The sequence below is a fragment of the Lissotriton helveticus genome, chromosome 3_1 (genome assembly GCF_964261635.1).
Source record: "Lissotriton helveticus chromosome 3_1, aLisHel1.1, whole genome shotgun sequence".
Lineage (NCBI taxonomy): Eukaryota > Metazoa > Chordata > Amphibia > Caudata > Salamandridae > Lissotriton > Lissotriton helveticus.
Window position 1 is genome coordinate 1,873,035,632 of NC_136061.1, and position 20,602 is coordinate 1,873,056,233.

A 20,602-nucleotide genomic window follows, 5' to 3' on the forward strand; every position below is an offset into this window, starting at 1 on the left:
CACCCCAGTACAGAGATCTGGGCCTAAATCCATCGTTTTTTTGCTCACATGCCAATCCAGTTTGAACCCAGCCATATGCAAATCAGTCTTGACCCTGTGCCCCTTGGGAACAGTCCAGCCTGAACTGCCAAGCCAGGTCCTCCCTGGACTGGAAACAAGCATCCAAGGACCGGTTTCGGGCTTTCAGCCCTCTTCAGCCTGGACAGCTTGATTCTAGTGGCATGGAGAGCACGGGACTCACGTCTGAGCATACCCGTCCCACTCGGGGTGACAAATGCAAAAACAACAGGTGATGGACAGAATGCAGAACAATGTCATTCATTCACCCCAGTACAGAGATCTGGGCCTAAATCCATCCTTTTTTGCTCACCATGCCATTCCAGTTTGAACCCAGCCATATGCAAATCAGTCTTGACCCTGTGCCCCATGGGAACAGTCCAGCCCAAACTGCCAAGCCAGGTCCTCCCTGGACTGGAAACAAGCATCCAAGGACCGGTTTCGGGATTTCAGCCCTCTTCAGCCTGGATAGCTTGATTCCAGTGGCATGGAGAGCACGGGACTCACGTCTGAGCATACCCGTCCCACTCGGGATGACAAATGCAAAAACAACAGGTGATGGACAGAATGCAGAACAATGTCATACATTCACCCCAGTACAGAGATCTGGGTCTAAATCCATCGTTTTTTTGCTCACCATGCCATTCCAGTTTGAACCCAGCCATATGCAAATCAGTCTTGACCCTGTGCCCCATGGGAACAGTCCAGCCCGAACTGCCAAGCCAGGTCCTCCCTGGACTGGAAACAAGCATCCAAGATCTTTTGACTGGGTGTGAGTGTTTGATTGGTTCAGATGCTCCGTCCATCACCACCCCCTTTTGTACTGCTTTGGCCGCCATAAGTGTGGCAGAGTATGCTCAGACGTGAGTTCCTTGCTCACTTTGCCACTGGATTCAAGCAAGCCGGGCTGAAGACGGCTGGAATGCCAGAAACCGGTCCTCGGAAGCTTGTTTCCGGTCTAGGGAAGGCATGGCTTGGCAGTGAGTGTTTGATTGGTTCAGATGCTCCGTCCATCACCACCCCCTTTTGTACCGTAACCTCTTGTGTATAGCATTTAGTTGAACAATCAGTTAATACCCATGGGTTTAGTCTTCACCCTAGGGTAGTACGGGATGAGGGTTGCAATGATGCGTGGTCAGAGATCCTCCTAGGTAGGTACTTTACTTCTCTGCACTGCATCTTCCCAAGAGAGGAACCAGTATTAAGAAGTAGTCTTACTGTGACATAGACTGCATGTCGTTAGCCTCATAAGAATATTGTTGTGTTGCCGGGTGGGTGACCTGCAAAGGGTCAACTAGGCCCAGAACTGCCTGGTATGTGTGCAGCCTGGTGTACTCTCTATGATTCCCCCGCTCCTACTCATCCTGTCGAGGTCGAGGTCACTATTTGCGGTTAGGTTAAGATCACTCCCCACCATTAAAAGAGCCTTGGGGAGGTTCGTATTCCCCTCTGCCATGGACTCCAGTTCTCTCGACTACAGCCGTGGGGGAGGCACCTTGACGCACATATACTTCTTGCCATGTAGCCCCCAATTCTGCCCAACAGCCCTGTGGGTCCACCCATGTTTGAATCACCAGAAACAGTAGCAACTTGTGGACCACGATGACTCAGGAGTCATAGAAACTTGCATCAGTTACCCAATAAATAGGTTTCATCTAACAATACCATGTCCGGAGCATTAAGTGCCAGATATTTTAGAATGGTTTGTTGCCTAGCTCGTTCAAGTTCCACCAGAGAACTGTAAGGGATGTCTCTGTGTAATTATTGTGGGGGGGACACATGGGGGTTACTATGTTGTATCTCAATTGGCCCCTTCGGGGTCATCCATTGAAGTTAATTTTGTTTGGCTGGGATCAACAGGGCGTACTTCAAATTAAGGGTGTGTAGATGTCTTTTGACTGGGAGAAAAGTCTTTGGACTGCAGTTGTGTAGTTCGGGTATATGGTCACTTGACTAACCTCTATTATCCATGGTTGATTTGATTGGGCCACTTGCAGCATATGGTCGCAGTCTCTATAGTTGAGCAATCTGACTATCATAGCGCAAACTCAACTTGTAAATGTAAAAAAATATATAAATTGATACTTGTATAGCGCACTACTCACCCGCAAGGGTCTCAAGGCGCTTGTACGAATACCGCTGTGGAACCCATCCTGGCTTTCTCTGTGAGGTGTCCACTCCCGGGCACCCCCAAGGTGGAGGCCAGGCATCCTTAGCGTTGTGGGGGCGTTGTGGAGATTAAGCAAGCTATTGCCCAGAGTTGCAGAGTGGGACTCCATGATTAGAATAGGCACCGAGGCGAGAATTATCAGGTCCGTGGAATTTTTGAGCCCAAGACCCGCTAAGGCGGGGAATTGAACCCTGGTCCCGGGCTAGACCTCTGCTCTAACCATTGAGCCACACTTCTCCACTTGAAGGTTTTGGAGCACTTTACATGAGCACCAGTCAAAAATTAGCTAGCATTCGCGCCAAGAATTTTCAATTCTATTAAGGATACGGAGGCGAGGATTATGCTTCTCTTTCTTATATTTGCCACTCACAGCAGCCAATGAAAACGTTTTGTATGCAAATAAAAACTACATTTCCCATGATGCTTGTACATACATCACATCCTGTATAGCCCCATAAGAGCTGCTGTATCCTGTGTCTCCTCCTCTTTCTTTGCTCGAACATATACAGTCCACACATTAATAAATCCAGTCCATTTCACAGAATATGAGCCTCAATAAACATCATTCAACATGGAGAACCATCGTCAACTGGAAAGATCACGTCTTCTAAGCCAGAAGAACACCTGTTCCTTCTTCTTTACTCGAAGCTGAAAGGAATGAGACAGGAAAAAACCCGTAACTTCTGCTGATACAGAATATCAAGTACATGCGGGTGGGCAATTATTACCAATACTGTATTAAACCGGGTGGGATAATCCTCGCCTCCGTGTCCTTAATAGAATTGAAAATTCTTGGCGCGAATGCTAGCTAATTTTTGATTCTATTACAGGACCGGAGGCTCCGGATTATGCTAGTTTAACGCTTATCAACACAATTACAGTCTTAAATCTCCCACCGGTACATACTATACTGCTTAAATAGAATCTGAGAAACCCCATCAGAAGAATTAAAACTTGCACAACAATGTGAAGTAGCAAACAAGAATGATAAGTATTGTACATGAGCAAACGGCGTCTCACAATAGGTTCTAACACCCTTTTTTGGGCACAAGGCCCTCACCATCGGCTGTAAAAGCCTTATACTCACATGTAACATGACAATAATCATCAACAATCGTATGGACATATACGCGAAAACCTCAGATATTAAATCCGAGAATCATCGTTGTAAGCCATGAGGCATGTGAAGAAACACCCATAAAGTGCATATCTCGCCTTCGTGTGAACAGGCCCTGACCACATGCAGTTCAGACCTTGCTGACAGAGTAACTTCCTAGATTACATACTGTACCTGTAAAACGCGGGCTTGCTTCGCCATAGTAACACCCGAAGGTGAAATGACTCGTAACACAGCCTGACAATATTCAATGTCCAGTCGAAATACTATTATATGTCTAGTAATAAAAGGAAATCACGAGAATTAATCCGGTTTGGAATATTTACGCCACCAAAAAGAATTTGAAAGAAAAAAGTCGACTCAAGTTCAGCAACCTGCTCTGAACTTAGAAAGAGCCGCATAAAACTGTCAAAAAGGACGCTATAAGGTGAACGTTACCGAAGTCCTCGTACATTATTGGTAAATAATTCCAAAGTAGAGAAATCAGCCCAATGGCCTACATAACAACAAAGCGACCCTCTAACGCCGAAACGTCTGTCGGGAAAGGAAGGACCCAGAAACACGAAAAGAACGCCCTCTGCGCGTTCGAAAAAATCCAGGAAAGTAATGTAGATACCAGAAAGTAATGCAGATACCAGAAAACTGATCGTAAATAAAGCAAATTCGGTACCACCTAGGGAAAACTGTACTTACCACATCACCATGTGTCAAACCCAGACCCGTGCTTGCTAAACGGCAACGATGAATCTGCGGACCGTACCTCCCTGGAGAGCCATAAAGGCCTCAGCCGTGATCTACATGAGTGCTACTTCATGAGAAAAGGGAAAATTGTAAGGTAAAGCAGGAACCGGGCCGGCCTCCACCGACCCAAGGGGCATGGGGATCTCAAAATAGGAGTCCACCCTGCCCTAAAGTTGCGACCAGTCGCCGGAAATACCAGGAAAACCGTGTGGAACAATCCTTTACTGTCATGTAGGCTAAGGAGGTATACCGCAACAACCCACATATGAAAGGTTCGGCAGAATGGCCTGCGTCCTGGAACCAGTCCACTAAGAAGATGACCTATATGCCCATATCCGCTGATCGTTCCCGTAGTCGAGAATTGCGCATGCTGAACAGTAAGCCTCCAGAGGCGTGCACGATAAAGAGCCCGAAGAATTGAAGGGTCGGAAAAAACTGTTCGAATGACGGTGCCCAACTCACCACTACCGTGGCACACCCACGAAGGGAAACTCGCGCACCTAGACCATCGGAAAGTCATCCTCGCATGGTAGAATGGGTCGTACGACCACTGAGTCGCGTAGGATTGAGATAAACCAGTAACCTAAACTAAGAGCCCCATTGCCTGAAGGTTTATGACCGGGCTATTCCAGCACATCAAGACGATGTCCGGGAGTGGGAGGCCAAGGCCTGTTAGGATAGACCAATCATACATATATGTATCCAATTCACTTGAGAGGTAAAACAACACGGTATTCGGAGGGTACTAGGGAGCTGAGGGCTTGGATAACCTATACCTCGCATCCACCCTTAGAACCGCCACCGGAACAACTGCCAATGTAGGGAAGGAGATAACCAGACTCTCTCCTGAACGCTATATGCCAGAAGCTGCGGAAAAACGACGGAAAAAATAATAAGTAAATAGACAAAAAACAAACTCATGCTTAAAGAATTGTGGTAGCAGAACGAAGTGGGCGTCAATCAAGCCCTGTCACCCTGAGTTAGGTAACGTCATACACGAGGCCCTGTTGATCACACAGGAACGGGAAGAACCTGGATGTCAACATAAGTAGTTCAGGAGGCTCTTGCGCTCCTGTCGATAGTTGTCATCCTCCAATATATAAATATATACATATATATATATATATGTATACCAACATCATCCCCAAGGGACATCCATATACAATATATATGGTAGTGCAAAGCACAGCTCAACGGAGGAGTCAAGGGGGAGCCAACCCTGTGCACACTAAAACAGAGAAATGAATAATGTATCAGCTCCTCAGCAAAGCTGTAGTCATATACCAGCCCAAAGGACGTCGGAGTCTTAGTAAAATACAAGGAGCGTGTGCGCACTCCGAGGGCCAGCCTATTGTTAAACCTGGAGGCTACCAGGAAATCTGCTCAGGTAAAGCAGGAGGCACTGAGACCTCAAACAAAACAAACAGGGGACGCCTGCGACGTGCGTAGGCCAATGTGCCCAAAATCAAGCCCAAAATTGTGCCCAAGAGGGTTACGCACACCGGAGCGTTATGACTCCATAACCGCACTCGGCTACTAGGGAAAGCCTTTGGCGGAGAAAGCGCGAGACCGCGCAATAATTCAAACAACCCTATGGAAGTGACAGGAAACTTGTGCAATGTGGAAACAGAATTATTGAAAACTAATCTAGGAGCAAAATTCGAGACACAAACCAGTTACCCATTCCATCATGGCGCAAGGCTATCGCCGCATTTCAGCTCCAGAGGGAGCATTTGGTTTAGTTTGCGGCCGAGGCCAGGCCGTCCATGAGGATCAATGTCGCCGGCATAAGCAGAGCGACCCCTCCACTCCCGCAGGAGCGATGTGTAAGCTGTTTCTTTGGGTGAAACCAAAATGTTACCAAGCGCACTAATGCACTCCAGTATAACCAATAAAAACAGACACCTGGAGAGTATGAAACTTAAATGTAGGCAGAACACGAATACATAAATTAAAATATTAATCACCATTTGATAATCGGGAAAAACATGGTCCGGAGAACCTGGTATCGAACCCTGCACCACAGGAGAAGAGGCAACAGCCCTGCCCCAAAGCCACTTAAAGTGTTTACAGTTCCTCTGAAATATTGGCGCCTAGCCAGTATCGAACCGGGGACCTTTGGGACGCCAGTCTTCCCACGTAACCGTTAAGCTAAGCTTAATGCACCAATATTCGCAAAGCTGATGAAGTCTGAAGACCCTGAAATGGGGAGCGAGGCTATCGAGGGCAGCGCGGCATGTGAATATCAGCGGGAGAATAAGTAAGCCTGTTAAGGCCCCCGCAAAGTTAAACATCTTAAATATCCGCCTCCTATCTGAAATAAAAGTGCAACGTAACACCGCCGTGCTCTCAGTCCCAGAAGGAGCCAATCAAGGCAACGCGCCTGCCAAAGAAATGAATTGATTTCATTTAGACACCTCAGAGGCTTGAACTCCGTTCCAATTTAGGTTCCCAAACCAAGTGGTTAACGTCGTGAGCCACACAATGTGATTGTTGCTTAAGCGAGCCATGACGCCGGCGGCATACCGCGGCCAGCAGGGACTGAAGCTGCGCCCGAACGGGCCAACCGAGCACACCACGTGGAGACTCTGCTGCGGGAGAGGGCGCCACACCCGTACACCGCTCCCCGCGAGAAAAAACTCGACCATGCCCTCAGACCATCGAGGGGACGTGGAACTTGGCCGGAGAGGCCGCTCCGGTAATCCAGCAACGCTTTCACTCAGTACACCGCTCCCAGCGGGAACCGCTCTGTCCCATTAAGCAGAAGACCAATCAATAGCGCCCGCGGGCGCTGACTCCAGAGAAGAACGGCCATTCTAGCCAAGGCAACAAATAAAAACTCTTAGTACAAAAGTCTCTACTTGCTCAAACATAGCGCGATATAAGCGCAAAGCATTTAACATAGCATTAAAAACACTGGTAATATCATGAAAGACAATCCAACAGTCAATTAAGACATAAGTCACAGCAAAATGTTCTGAGCACTTAACTGTCTGCGTGAGCAGCAAAGAAAGAGGAGGAGACACAGGATACAGCAGCTCTTATGGGGCTATACAGGATGTGATGTATGTACAAGCATCATGGAAAATGTAGTTTTTATTTGCATACAAAACTTTTCATTGGCTGCTGTGAGTGGCAAATATAAGAAAGAGAAGCATAATCCGAAGCCTCCGGTCCTGTAATAGAATTACATTACACAAGTACGCATTAAATTTTGGTAGGCACTGGGAGATATATATATATATATATATTCACTGAAAAAACCATAGGTTATAGACCATATATAGTTAGGAATTAGCATTTAAAAAACCTTATTTTACTCACACAAAACCATTGAAATTCCATATATAGTTAGTTGCACTAACTATATATCGCGCACCCGCAATCCACTGCTGATCATGTCACATATTACATCATTCATGACATGGTCAGTGACATCACTGATGACATCACTGATGACATCTCAAATGACATCACTGATGACATCACTGATGACAACATCCAGTGACTGTATGTTTCTGTAAAGTTAAAATATGTCTTACATATTGAAGAATGAGTGGATGTATAAGTGTCTGGATGAAGGATTTAATAGGTGCGTGACTGACTGTATGAGTGAGTGATTAAATGTGTCTCACTGAATGCATGGGTTAGTGACTAAACTGTCTTAATTTGTGCATCATTATGTCTGTTGTGATGTAAACTGCTGCATGTGTTGATCATTAGCTATACGAGAGGCTATATGTGTTATTAATTGGTTGCCCAAGTATTTCTATGGGAGATTGAGTTTGTGTGGGGGTGGCTGGAAGGTGTGTGACTCTATGCATAGATGTGTGAGCAGTTTATTCACTAGGTGTATGAGTTCAAGACTGCATGTGGAAACAGCTACATGGGCAGTTGACCTTGTGCATGAGTGTATTGATGAGTGAATGGATATCTCAATGCTACATGTCATAGTAAGTACATATGTTAAACACAGTACATGTGAGAGTTGGCATATATAAATAACTGTGCATGAGAGCCACTGAATGAGTGAGTGGTTGTATCGATCATTGTGAACTTGTATCAGGGATTGTATAAGAGAGTAAATATGTGTTAGTATATGTTTCAATAAGTAAGGTGTGTTTAACTGTATAGTTGAAGAAATGGAGGTGAGATTGTTTCTTTGCATGACTGACTGGGTGTGTGAGTAACTCCATGGATGAGTGGCAGTGTGTGAGTGTCTGTATACACTGAGTGTATCTAAGGTTATATTAGAGTCTGAAGAGGTTTATCGTATTAGCACAAGAATGATGTCAAATGAGATGTCATCAGTGATGTCATCAGTGATGTCATTTGAGATGTCATCAGTGATGTCATCAGTGATGTCACTGACCATGTCATGAATGATGTAATATGTGACATGATCAGCAGTGGATTGCGGGTGCGCGATATATAGTTAGTGCAACTAACTATATATGGAATTTCAATGGTTTTGTGTGAGTAAAATAAGGTTTTTTAAATGCTAATTCCTAACTATATATGGTCTATAACCTATGGTTTTTTCAGTGAATTTCAATGGTTTTTTAATAGCAAATATCATAAGCTGTCGAATGTCAAGTACGTGGTAAGTAAAAACATTTTCGTGTTTATGCACACTGATCTGCTTTGAATGCTGCCCCCCACCCCTCATTTCTATTAGGAGTACTCTCTCTTTGCAGATAGTGAAGGGTAGTTAACGCAGGCCTTTGCCCCCGTTGCCCCCGTTGTAATCCGTCGTGCCTGCTTCTCTCTCCATTTGATTGATTGTTCTCTTTGGTTCATTCTCTATTTACAAACAAGCACAGAGTCGCAATACTCTGTTTAGTCTTTGCAGATAGCGAAAAATTGTGTAAAAAAACAAAAGGAATCGAGCAAAATCAGTAGGCCACTAATGGGATCTCTTTTTGACCTCCCTAAAATAGAAACATTAGGAACAACCTGTTGATAATACCAATGTGTATGTACATAAGCGGCGTTCATTTGTGTTCACAGTACCCCTTGTTGATTGTTTGAATCGAGCATTGAATTGTTCGAAGTTGATTCTCTTAAGAATCTTCTCTGCCTGCAAACGAGGAAGAATAGGAATATTCTCTCTCCCTTTGCAGATAGTGAAGGGTAGGTAACGCAAACCTTTAACACGTCGTGCCTATTTCGTTCCTCATTGATTGATTGTTTCCCCAAACATTGACTGTTTGGGAATTGGTTCTTTTTGGAGGTATTCCCTGTTTGCAAATATACGTAGGAAAATCTTTGCAAATAGTGAAAGGGTACGTAATGCGGACCTTTCTACCCCGTTGTAATCTGTCATGCCTATCTACTCCCCACTGATTGATGCACCTGTTTCACCCGGACCATTTACTAGAGATACGTCATCTGGCCCGACCAGAGAGCACCCCTAGTGAAAAGGACATATGCAATAATAACGAAGTGATCACTGTATCCTGTTAACAGAAACTTTAGCATGAAACAACCTGGAAAGAAAAGAATAGGAAAACGAAAATCATTAGGCCACTGATGAACATGAACTTTTATTAAACAACGAACAAAGAAACGATAACATAACGTAATGATAAAACCTATTAATGTCCTAGAAACAAGAAAACGTTAAAATATGCCAGTGGTGAGAGACCAGAAAAACAGTAAGAGAAACCAAATCACCCCTCGCTGTCCCACCGCCTGCCACGCCAAAAAAATCGATAGACTAGGGAAAATGCAAGTCAGTAGAACATCCGCCCCCACTCTGGAAACTTCCAAGGTGGGGCAGGGTTGCGGCTACGCCCAGCCGGGAGCAGCCCATATAAGGCGGGTCCTGCTGCCACGCCTCGGCCAGGAGATCCTAACGTAGGGTGTAGCCGGAGGAGAGGCCGAGGCCAGCGGGACCCGGCCAGGGGATTGCCTTTACAACGCTGAAGAGTTGCAGGGGGGGGGAATATCTCCTCGACCCTCCCCTCTCTCTCCCAGTCCGGCCGCGGTGGCCCTTGACAGTTTCAGGTAGTCCCGCCACATGCTCTTCCGGTCCGGCCACCAACGGTCGGGGGGCCGAGGCCGACGGGATCCGGCTGCAGCCGATAAACCAAGAAACCCGTTCATGGGGCCAGAGCCAGGGGCGTCCGGCCGACATCTACCGGAAGCCCGGCCCGAAGACGGACGGGACACTTCTTCTTTCTTGAATAATGGCTGCGACAACACTGGGGGGGGATGTCTTGCACATGCCTCCGACCCCCCCCCCCCTCGTCCTCATCGCCTGGTCCGGCCATAACAAATCTCAAGCGAGACGCCGTGGGGTGCACTGGGAGGGAGAGACGGTGTGAACAGGCCTCTCCCGCCTCCCCAGGTGGAGGCTTCCCAGCTGCACCCTCAGCGCTCCAGGCGCCCGGAAAAGGGTTCTTCCACTGTGGCCATGCTGCAACGTCTCGCCCGGCAGGGTGGAGCCCGTCCGCTCATTTGACCCCGCGATCGCCAGTAGCTACCGAACTCTCAAAATGGCGGTCGACCTGGCAAGAGCGGGCCCAGCATAAAGAAATGGCCCGGTCACTGGTTGACTCCACCACCGTAGTCCTCCACGACCTTGAAGATTCTAGAGGAGCCGCGGGAGTCTCCGACCCCCGATGGGGAATGACTGCCATGATCGCCCGTGGAGTGACGAAACTGTATCCGCGGGACGTCGGCGCTCCCATGCTGGCGCCAGCCTCACTTTGAATTACTAGAATCCTGCAGACCTCAGTTCCGGTGAAAGCACAGTGTGACCCGGTAGGAAAAATTGTTGCACCCCCTGCCCTTTTTGACTGATAGTTCAAACCACCGATCCTTTCCTTTGCCCTTTTAACGGAACTTTGGACTGCCTCCCCCTCTTTTACATTTTCTAGAGAAAACAAAACATTAACCACTACATTAGCATAGCAGTTGACACCAGAACTGTTTTCAAATTGAAAACCAACAACATCTTCAACAGAATCCTTTTTGTTTCTGCTGTGACCCTGCTACAGCACAGGCATTGTCCCCAGCAGTAATTCTGCAATGCCGGTAAGAATAGCTGTGGTGCCTACTGGACTCACTCACCCCCGCGGCGCCCCACGCCGTTATTTGCTGGGCGGCAACTTACTAGACATCACTTTCGTACCATCTAGATTTCAGCGCGTTCTGCTGCCTTGGAACTATTCGCACAACAGACTGCTACTGACGACCCACCCCCAGGCAACATCTTCTGAATTTTCATAATTTGAAAGAACTAGTAACATGTCCTCATCAGGAATTCAAAAGAAATTGCCACGGTCTCTTCGTTGTTTAAATGTTTTTACTGTTTTTGTTTTGTTGTATATATTTATATGTTATTAAAGTTTTATATTCCTACTACTTTGTTGGAGTGCTATATATTTTTAATGTGACACATAATTGTAAAAACTTTGATGTACAAAGAGTCATTCCTGGAATCTTCCGCTTCAGGCTCGGTCCCCTCCCCAATCACAATACAGGATGGTTTTCAGATAGTAGGAACACGTGTGGTGTGACGGATCTCATCGGGTGTGGGCCTTGATCTACTATAACTCCTTTGAAGAGGGGTGATTCTTTACAGCTGGGGCCATAAACTACATCTGCAGGGCTAGGTGATAGCCTGGACAATCGGACACAGAGGAAGAGGAGTGTCAGAGGGTGCGGTAGTGAATAGGGCGAAAGGGAGGTGTCGGGCAGGCACAGAGTGTGATTTTCAGGGAAGAGCAGCGCAGATGGGGGGAGGTTTATTGCCGATGCATAAGACCGAGAGCGGGGGTGACCAGTGCCTGGGGAAGATGCTTGCGAGGGTGGGGAGCCATGCTACGAATCGACAGCGTGCAGAGAGTGGGTCTGGTCAAGGCATCTAAAATGGCTGCCGTGCACGACAAAAGTGTGGCATTTCAAAAAAGGCAAGATGGCGCAGACAATGTTTTTCAACACTTCCTCATTTCCTTCGAATCGAACGTTAACAGACGTTGGTGCATATTACCAAAGTTAAGCGATATTTATCGCTAACGATGCTTACCAACGAATTTTTTACCGCTAAGCATCGTCAGAAATTATCGAAGATAAACCTTGCTATTATCAAGGTTTATCGCAAATGCGATAATAAACGGCCGCAATGCATGAATATCGCTAAAAAGTCAGCGATATTCATGCATTACCGAGCTAATGCTCTTAGCCATGTTATCCACCTCCCATTGGATAACATGGCTAAGAACTGCTCAGGGCAGGTGTTAGCTTTTGGAGATAATCGCGCTTAGCGCGAATATCTCCAAAAGTTGGTAATAGGAGATAGATATCTTGCATGTTGTAATGCAAATTATTGTGGTATATGGAACTCATACCATAATCTCTCAGGAAAGCAGAAACTGATCCTTTTGGGACCGCCTAAAAAGGCCTAGGGGGTGAGGGGTACTCTACTTTGCCCCCTTTTCACGTTCCGAACTATTTTATTTTACTCTCTTCTGTAATTACACAAAATAGCAGCGATAAGATGCATCGGAGACACACAGTGAGAGAAAGGAGGCCGGAGATGAAGAAGAGATGTCAAATACACATTGGAGATAATATAGTGGCAGAAGGGAAGTAAATATGAGTAAACTTACCATGTAACATAAAAATGTTGCACTCTATACTATAAGTCTCATTTTATACTACAATCACTTCGCTACAACCTCATAAATTAAAAATAAAAATGAATAATGTCTCAAACAATTTTTGATTTCTAAATATAAATTTATTCTTCAGAATTTTCTAAATTTGAAAGAACTAGTAACATGTCCTCATCAGCAATTTCCTCATGAAAAGTCTGCAATGATGATTCTTGTAACTCTATGGTCTCCAAACATTCGATAAATTCGCCATCAACAGATTGATCAAAAAAATCATTCAAGTCATCTCCTCCTTGTGACAATATTTCATTATTGGTGCTGTCAATTTCAATCAATGTAGTGGAATCATTCAAGTCATCTCCTCGTGACAATATTTCATTATTGGTGCTCTCAATTTCAATCAATGTAGTGGAATCATTCAAGTCATCTCCTCCTTGTGACAATATTTCATTATTGGTGCTGTCCATTTCAATCAATCTAATGGAATCATACAAGTCATCTCCTCCTTGTGACAATATTTCATTATTGGTGCTCTCAATTTCAATCAATGTAGTGGAATCATTCAAGTCATCTCCTTGTGACAATATTTCATTATTGGTGCTGTCCATTTCAATCAATCTAATGGAATCATACAAGTCATCTCCTCCTTGTGACAATATTTCATTATTGGTGCTCTCAATTTCAATCATGTAGTGGACAATTCAAAAGAAATTGCCACGGTCTCTTCATTGTGAGCCATTTTATTTTGAAATTGCTTGCTGTAAATTGCAGAAAAAAATAATCACTTTCATTTATCGTTTTTAGTAATACATAATATAAAACTAACTTTATCAAGTATTTAGTATAACAGAAGGACTGCAAATAAATAACAGAAAACATTTTTCAAATTATCTTCAAGTGTACAACATAGTTCCCCTTACAAATTAACAACTCACCTTTTTAAAAGTAGAAGTGTTAGTACTGTGTAAATCAAACACCAGAAATTCACCACCAAAAATTCCTCACAAATGTACCTCAGACAGTAGTATCACAAAATGGCTGTGGTTTCCTCTCATTTGACATATATACATAACCAATTAACTTTCATCACACACAAATACAAAACCAAAGTAACATTTTAATTGGTTCTAAATTTCAACACTTTCAAATGTGTTTTCCCCATGCAATTTTCCATAGGACATTTACATACGTCTACAGCCTGAATGGCTGAACGGAATTACACCAAACTTGGCAAAATGGTACATCAAACCTAAGAGGTCAGGAAGGATCTACTATGCCCCCTTATGGTCATTTCCCCCTTCGCTTTGGCCTCCTCTTGTCTCTCAATCCTACCGAGAGACAAGATGGCGGCCGCTACGGACTGTTTGGAATGTTGACAGACGCCGGAGAACCAATCAGCTTCGCAAAGCTCCGTAACGCGAAAAGTACGCGAAGCGGAGCGCTGTTACAGATATATATCTTTTTTTGAACGTTAATTTCTCAAAATCCACTGGAGCACATATATTGAGACCTAGCAAAGGCACATCGGGCTACCAGTCCCTAATATTTTGCCACGTTTCGTGCAAATCCATTCAGCCGTTCGATTATTATTATTATTTTTTTTTTTTGCCCCGCGGGGCCCTTTTAAAACCTCCACATCAAACCTAGGGGGTCAGCGAGGATCTACTATGCCCCCTTATGGTCATTTGCCCCTTCGCTTTGGCCTCCTCTTGTCTCTCGATCCTACCGAGAGACAAGATGGCGGCCGCTACGGACTGTTTGGAATGTTTACAGACGCCGGAGAACCAATCAGCTTCGCTTCACAAAGCTCCGTTGCGCGAAAAGTACGCGAACTGGAGCGCTGCCCGGTCCGCTGTTACAGATATATATCTTTTTTTGAACGTTAATTTCTCAAAATCCACTGAAGCACATATATTGAGACCTACAAAAGGCACATCGGGCTACCAGTCCCTACAATTTTGCCAAGTTTCGTGCAAATCCATTCAGCCGTTCGGGCTAAAAGTGAGGCCAACCGCCCTATGGAAAACTCAATGTTAAAAACACGTTTTGGGACCCCCCTTTTTTCTCGGCCCCCCCTTGACGAACCCCCCCCCAAATTTTCAAGGGCTGCTCAGAAACAAAATGTGCCATTTTCCTGAAAATTTCAGCCAATTCCGTCCACAAACGCCAAAGTTATTAGACATAGAATTTTCAAAAATCCCATAGGGAAAAAATCCTAACTATATATACCTACTGGCGACCGCCAGTAGGTAATATGTTTATATATATATATCATACATGCCAATAGACCCGATTCGGCTGAACAAAATAAAGCCACTTTTTTGCTTGGAAATCGGGAGTCTCTGGGCCAGAAATGACATCTCCTTCTGTTGCATCCTCCTAGTTCTTTTTTTTAATCTCGCACTTTTCTCTTCTAAAATGTTGGCTTTTAGGATATACTTAAATACATACACAAGAACTAGCAACAATCAGAAAATCCCCAGGATACTCTGTTATCCGATAAGGAAGACCAATGTTCCTAATTAATTGCTTCTTCTCAACGCACGTCTCAGAGCCGTGGACGGGAAGTAGTCTCATCCAATCAAGCAAGAGAGTTTTCATTGTAGTTCTTTTTACTGGTGGAGAAACGTGTTGTGACCTACGATTGGCTAATCAAAATGTTGCTATGTGATTGGATGTGAGAACAGCCCTCAGTTGTTTCATTTGCTATGAGGCTCCGAAGCCTGCACCGTGGCATGGGATTGACTGGGGGAACTTGTGTCAGTTGCTTAATCTACTCTGAGGTTCCTGATCTTGCAACGTGGCTGTGGATTGGTTGTAGTGACCCTTGCTTGGCTGTGGTTAACTGCATGCATTCCTGGTACTGTCTACTGTGTCCAGTGTCTACTCTGCACACGCCCGCCTGCATCAGGGGACGGATTCCAGCTGAGGAGATGCCGACTCCTTACTTATCGATTGTATTATGAGGAAACCAGGGGCAAATGAACCGACGTCTGCACCCGGGACTGGGGGATCCATGCTGGTGAGTAGACTCTCCAGTGTGGGTGGACTTGATTGCATCACGGTACTGTATAGTAGCCTCAAAGTACAGACTACTTTAATCTTCAGTTAACGACAGCATACTCTGTAAGGAAATCGTTCTGTTTTAGGGTTCTTCAGGGGTGGTTATATTACTCTCTGCTTACATGTCAATCTTTTTTCGTGGGCTATCTTTAAAACAAAATGTAAATCGTGTTTGTCCAATCAGGTCACTTTTGCAAATAACTTGGACTACAACTCCCAGAATGCATTTGCATTATTAAATGGCATAAAGGTTTGAAATAATTTTTTCCAAGTGCCATAAAGTCATGTGCCCACTCTATGTATGTTAAGAACAGTGACACGATTCACCAAGATTTTGTTGCAAATAGGTGTGACTAAAACTCTTAGTGTCCCTCGCTCGCTCCTGGTTTTCAGAAGTGCTACAAGAGTAATTCTCAGCAAATTATTTGTTAGTCTGGCTCGTAATGGGGATGAGTCACTGTGTAGGTAACATTTACAACCCATGATGTAATGTCTAGTGTTCCCCCAAGAGACCACTGTTTTATGCACGGATAAAAACACCAGGTTTAAAAAAGAATCCATAGCTGTTGCCAGTGAGTAAACTGTTTGGGTCATCTACACTCATGAACCATGGCAAAAAAACAAATGTGTCCAACTCTAGCCTCAGAACATTACAAGTTGTCCCATGTTAGGAATGTGAATCTCATTGTGCTTTTTAGCTATTCTATTAATTTTTAGTGGAAAAGCAAAACGGCAAGTATGAGTGTGCAAATAATAAAATAAAACCAGGACTAGAAAGACTATTAACTCCTTAGCTGTAAATGTTTTCTTTTGAAGTTAATAATCACATTATAACTTGCTCTTATAGCTGTTGGAGAAAATAAAACACAGCACCGCCTCATTGTAAGTGACCTGTTAATTCGAATTGGCCTAATAATATGGGCCCAATGTAATTATGAGGTTTGAAGAAGCAACGCATACATTTCTTGTTTCCCCCAGACCTTTCAACTGTTCAAAAAAGCGGAAACCCCTGGGGAAACTGTGGAGAGGAAAGATGAATAGGACACAACATTATCAATTTATCTGGTATTCCCCATTTACCAGGGTTGTACTCAGAATGCCCAGTAACTTCACACCCATTTATTTATTTATTTATTTATTTATAAAGCGCGACATTCATCCCATAGACATATCACGGCACTAGGTATAGCAGAGATGGGGTGGGACAGGTTGTGATTAATAGGGCAGCGGCAGATGGGAGAGTTAGGGAAATAGGTATGTTTTGAGTTTCTTCCTGAACGTCATGTGTTCATCGGTTAGTCGTAACTCCTGTGGAAGCTCATTGAAATGAAATGCTGCAAGGTGCGAAAAAGAGTGTCCTCCTGTCCTGCTCTTACTGATTCTTTTGGTCTCTGCTAATGCTAAGGAGTGTGACCGTAGGCATCTGGATGGGATATAGAATTTGATTCTGTCCTGGAGAATCTTGGGGCCTGTGTGGTGAAGAGCCAGATGGGCAAGTCCTAGGAGTTTAAAACGCGTTCTTTGGCGCATGGGCAGCCAGTGAACCTGTTTTTAAACATTTTATCGCGGAACTATATCTACTCTCCTTGCACACCAATCTAGCTGCTGCATTCTGTATGACCTGTAGATGTTTAAAAAGATAATCTGGCATGCCGACAAAAAGTGAATTTCCGTAATCCAACCTACTGACAAGCAGTGCCTGCGTGATGGTCCTCCTGCTGTCCAGAGGGATCCACGGAAATAGTCTCTTTAGGAACTTCAGGGTGGCGAAGTTCCTGCCACACAGGATTCTCACTTGATCTTTCATCGACAAAGTATTGTCAATGGTGATGCCCAGGTTTTTGACGCACTGTTTTGGTGCTGGCGCCATGCCCAATGAGTGGGGCCACCAGGATGAATACCAAATGTGATTGGCTCCGCCGAGAAGCAGGATTTCTGACTTCTCTGCATTGAGCTTTAGGAAATGGTCTGACATCCAGTTTGCCATCTTAGTGAGACAATTATTGAGTTTGGTTCTGGTGTCATCGTGCTCGTTTCCGATAGCTATTGTCAGTGGAGTGTCGTCCGCATAGGAACAGATTCCGAAGCCCCATTTCATGCCAATCTTTGCCAAAGATGAAACATAGGCATTAAATAATGTGGGGTTTAGGGATGCTCCCTGCGGAACCCCGCAATTAAGGTTTTTTGGGGTGGAAGAAAAGGTACCCAGCTGTACAGTTTGAGTTGTTACATAGAAATTAACGCAGCCATTTCAGAGCCTTAGCAGAATCCCTTTTTCATATAATTTTTCCAGTAAAAGTTGATGGGAGACCGTGTCGAAAACTTCCGACAGGTATAACAGGATCAGGGCTACAGCCTTCCCCTGATCCAACAGCGATCTTACATTGTCAAAGACAGCCAGGAGCCCTGAAACCTGTTTGTGTGGGATCCAGCAGCTCGTTTGATTCTAGGTAGTTAATTAGTTGTCTATTGACAAGTTTCTCCAGGACCTTGGAGAGGTAGGGAAGCTGTGAAATTGGCCTGTAGTTTGCTGGATTGTTAACATCAGATCCTACCTTTTTCAGTAGCGAGGTTACTAAGGCTTGTTTCCAGACCTCTGGAAAGGCCTCTGTCTCCAGTGATTGGTTAAACAGCTGTGTGATGTAAGGGCACAGAATTGGTGTTAGTTGTGAGAAGATAAATTGCGGACATGGATCGAGAAAGGATCCTGATTTGATTTCCCCCCCCCCATTGTTCTGGCGATCTCGTTTTCTGTGAAAGGGGCGAAGCTATCTAAATGCGCAGGGCTGTCTGGGTGAGGGTCAGTGTTTTCCCAGTTGACGGTATTTACTGGGGGGATGTTGTTAAATGATGAGTAGATCGTATCTACTTTGCCCGTGAAGAAATTGCTAATTTTTTCACAGCTGTCTACTGAAGGCGGCATAGCTTGCAAACTATTTTATAGAGCTCTTTTGCCGAATTTGTATTCTCATTAATTCGTTGTGTAAAATATGCTTTTTTAGTTTTCTTGATTGCCTGGGGATAGCCCCTAAGTTGTGTTTTAAACGCTAATTTATCAGAGTCCAGTCTGGACAGCCGCCACTTGTGTTCCAGTGTTTTACAATCTTTTTTCAATGTCTTAAGTTCTACTGTATACCACTTTTCGGATGCTGTTTTCATGGGTTTGGATTTAGTTTTTGGTGCGAGTTGGTCTAACATTTTGATAATTTCTGTTTCAAGGTGCAGTGCGCCTATGGTAGGGGATAGTTTCTCCAGACTTGCTAGGCTGTCGGGAGAAAAATGGTGGGAAAATGAGTCAGGTGATACCAATTTCCATGCTCTGTATGTTTCGTGCATGGGTTTGGTGACTCTTACTAATTTTTCATGTGTGGGGAGAGTGAAGCTAATTACTGAATGATCGGTCCATGTGACTACTTTAATCTCTTTCACTGTAATGTCTTCTATATGAGAGAACAGCAGATCTAATGTATGCCCTGCAGTGTGTGTAGGTCCCTTAATCCATTGTTTTAGTTGAAGGATAGACATGTCATTTTCAAGGTGATTTGTTGCCATGGAGATAACAAGACCCTGATATAGTTAACCACAGGACTGTGTGCTTACCAAGTGCAGGCAGTCGCACCAAGCTTAATAATTTTAAATATCAACCCATCCCTCGAGAAATCTACTCCCCCACTCGCTATTGTGAGTGAGTCAGATTTTATCAGGGCTAGCTATTTTTAGGGCCTACTAGCCTGGTCTGGTGAGGGAGCTTGATCTGGCCAAGAACGGTTCCCTGTTCATTTAGAAAAAGAATGAGCAATTAAGATGCCTTTAAATCTTGTTTTTATCTTGTCACACTTGCTATGTATTCAAAGACATTGGTCAAAAGCTTATGTCTTCTTTCAAATTGCTGCGTATTTTGACAGGGCATTGCTGTTTATTTTTCTTTCTTGGACTGCATAGGTAGAGGATTTTGTAAAGTGAACTGTCTGTTAATCTTGCTGGGCACACAACATTTAAATAACCTATAAATAAACTGTACAAATGATATCAAAATATATTTTAGTAGTTAGGGAAGGACTTTTTTTGTAATTCTGAAGTGAGATGGAAAGAAAGATTTAATAGGATGAAAACAAATCTGAACACTCCACTTGGTGATGTGCAAACAATAAATATTTACTGAAACTAGATTTCCGCAAATTATAGTTGATCTGTTATATAGTTTCATCAGTAAAATTGAATGTCTATGGGAAAGCTTGTGGCCATTTCAAAAGAAAAGGTCTCTGTAAAAGGTAATGCACTACCACATTATGCTTTAGTAATATATTTATTAAAATCGAGATTTTTCAAATATAAACTGAGAAACAGTCTTGCCCCCATTCTGATAACAATGCTAATGGTGAGCTAAGAGACAATTTGTGGTTCATGTGTGCTAGATTGTTATTATACATGGAGCAAAAGTTTAGTCTATTAAATCAGACAAAATAGTTTTTTGTACAGTAGATATGCTGAACTGGCAAATTTGAAGGTGTTCTCATGTGATAATGAAGAAAACGGCACCTTGGTGAAATAATGTAATTTCTTATGATCACATTATTTGAGACTAGTTATAGGTCAAGTACATTACAGTCAGGTTAAGTACATTATTCAACTCACTAGACCTGAAGGTCTAATAACATTTTTCGGTACCCGCAGTCTCCAGTCCTCTGAATGTAATGGTATGCCCTGTTGTGCATGAAAAATCAAAACAATATTGCCAGGCTTACAGGTGTAGTAACTTAAATTAACTGATGAATCGTAATCGAATGCCCCTAACCCATCAACAGCACACAACAGGCCTAGAAAAATCTA

At 44.0% G+C, this 20,602-nt stretch overlaps 1 protein-coding gene across 4 annotated transcripts in view; it reads left to right on the forward strand.

Moving 5' to 3' along the window:
• The first annotated feature begins 15,427 nt into the window (after positions 1 to 15,427).
• C3_1H11orf24 (chromosome 3_1 C11orf24 homolog) overlaps positions 15,428 to 20,602 on the forward strand; it is a 257,203-nt gene continuing 252,028 nt past the window's right edge. For 3 of the 4 annotated variants that reach the window (XM_078682853.1, XM_078682855.1, XM_078682854.1), the window contains exon 1: positions 15,447 to 15,731. The gene's annotated coding sequence lies outside the window, so the exon portion shown is untranslated. Of the gene's footprint in view, positions 15,732 to 20,602 lie in introns of all 4 variants that reach the window. The other variant, XM_078682856.1, reaches the window with a different exon arrangement.